The following is a 2072-nucleotide window of genomic DNA, read 5'->3' as shown; positions in this document are numbered from 1 at the left end:
CAGCTACAATGTCATATAAGTTGGTTTGGGATCAGGTAAGTCCAGCTGCTTGAAAATTGACAAAGGCATCAGATTGATGCTAGCTCCCAAGTCACATAAACATCTGTCGAAAGATACTTTTCTAATAGTACATGGAATAGTGAAGCTTCCAGGATCTTTAAGCTTCGGAGGCAACTTCTGTTGCAGCACAGCACCGCATTCCTCCGTGAGAGCGACAGTCTCTAAATCATCTAGCTTCACCTTCCGAGAGAGAATACCTTTCATAAACTTTGCATAACTAGGCATCTTCTCAAGAGCCTCAGTGAAAGGTATGTTGATATGAAGTTTCTTGAACACCTCCAGAAACTTCTCAAATTGCTTGTCCAGCTTTTTCTTCTGCAGCCGCTTAGGAAAAGGCGGTGGAGGATAGATCTGTTTCTCCCCTGTATTACCCTCAGGCGGAGTGTGCTCAACAGTAGTCTTCATTGGCTCCACTTCTTCATCCTGTTGCACTACTTCTTTCTCAACCCCAACTTCTTCAATCAACTATTGAGTTTGTTCGAGATTTGCAACTTTTCCAGACCTTAAAGTGATTTCCTTTACCTGCTCCTTAGCTTCCTTCTTTCCTGGCACTTCAGTATCACTAGGTAGTGTACCAGGCTGCCGATTTAGCAAGGCATTGGCAATTTGACCAATTTGATTTTCCAAGGTCTTGATAGAAATAGCTTGACTCTTGCACATAAGCTTCGACTCCTCCAATTTGGATTTTTCATTAGCTTGTTGCAGCTGGAGTTGTCGTCTTGGTGCATACAGCGATTGCTGAAAACCAGGGGGTTGTACTATTTAGCTGGGTACTGCTGATAAGGCTGTTGAACCGCATTCTAAGCATTGCTCCAACTGAAATTAGGATGATTGTGGTTGTTGGGATGATAGGTGGTTGGCACTGGTTGCTGCGATCATTGGAAGTTGCTCACGAACTGAGCTGATTCACTGGAAATTATGCACTGATCAGTTTCATGGGCACTAACACAAAGCTCACAGATACTAGCGATTTGATTTACTCCATAATTAGCCAAAGTGTCCACCTTCATTGTCAAAGCCTTAAGTTGGGCAGCGATAATAGTTGTTGCGTCCAACTCCAGAATTCCTGCTACTTTTCCCTAAGTCAGTCTTTGGGAAGGATTCTGGTACTCATTAGCAACCATCAATTCAATAAGTTCATAAGCTTCATCATAGCTCTTAGCCCACAAGGCTCATCCTGATACTGCATCAAGCATGGGTCTAGAAGTAGGACCCAATCCATTATAGAAATAGTTGATAATCATCCAATCAGGCATGCCATGGTGTGGGCACTTCCTAAGCATCTTCTTATATCGATCCCAAGCCTCACACAGAAATTCTCCAGTTTGTTGAGCAAACTAAGTAAGAGCATTCCTGATTGCGGCAGTCTTTGCCATGAGGAATAATTTAGTGAGAAACTTTTGAGCAAGATCTTCCCAAGTGGTGATAGACTCTGCTGGTAGAGAGTGTAACCAGCACTTAGCCTTGTCCCTTGGAGAGAATGGGAAGAGACGTAGCTTGATAGCATCTTCAGTCACATCATTGAACTTGAAAGTATCGCAGATCTCGATGAAATCCCTGATGTGCATGTTGGGGTCTTCAGTAGGAGAACCCCCAAACTGAACTGAGTTCTGTATCATCTGGATCGTGCTTGACTTGATCTCAAAAGTGTTAGCCCTGATGGCTGGTCTGATGATGCTAGACTGAATGTCATTAATCTTAGGCTTAGAATAGTCCATCAAAGCCTTCGGATTTCCTACTTGATCACCCATAGCTACTACAATTGGCTCTTCAACTTTCTCTTCTTCCTCTAACTTCTCTTTATCCTCAAAAACTTCCCTACGAACCACCACAAGTTCTTCCTCGACTTTATCCATTGTTCTCTTGCGAGTACACGAACGTGTATGCATATACCCTCGCTAGATCACCTGAAACAAGACACGGAAACAATTAAGTAACAATGTCCGAGTCAATGAACTTTAACGACCACTGATGGAAAGCACATAAACTAATAATTAACACTGCAGTCCCCG

At 43.0% G+C, this 2072-nt stretch overlaps 1 non-coding gene across 1 annotated transcript; it reads left to right on the top strand.

Annotated features, from left to right (window-relative positions):
• The first annotated feature begins 1314 nt into the window (after nucleotides 1-1314).
• LOC141688427 (small nucleolar RNA R71) lies at nucleotides 1315-1421 on the top strand. Its single transcript, XR_012561870.1, has one exon. It is a non-coding gene; the product is annotated as a small nucleolar RNA R71 (small nucleolar RNA).
• Nucleotides 1422-2072: the final 651 nt, after the last annotated feature.

This window comes from Apium graveolens, chromosome 9, assembly GCF_009905375.1.
Source record: "Apium graveolens cultivar Ventura chromosome 9, ASM990537v1, whole genome shotgun sequence".
NCBI lineage: Eukaryota > Viridiplantae > Streptophyta > Magnoliopsida > Apiales > Apiaceae > Apium > Apium graveolens.
Note: the sequence above shows the minus strand (reverse complement) of the source record. Positions and strands in the feature narration are given on the sequence as shown.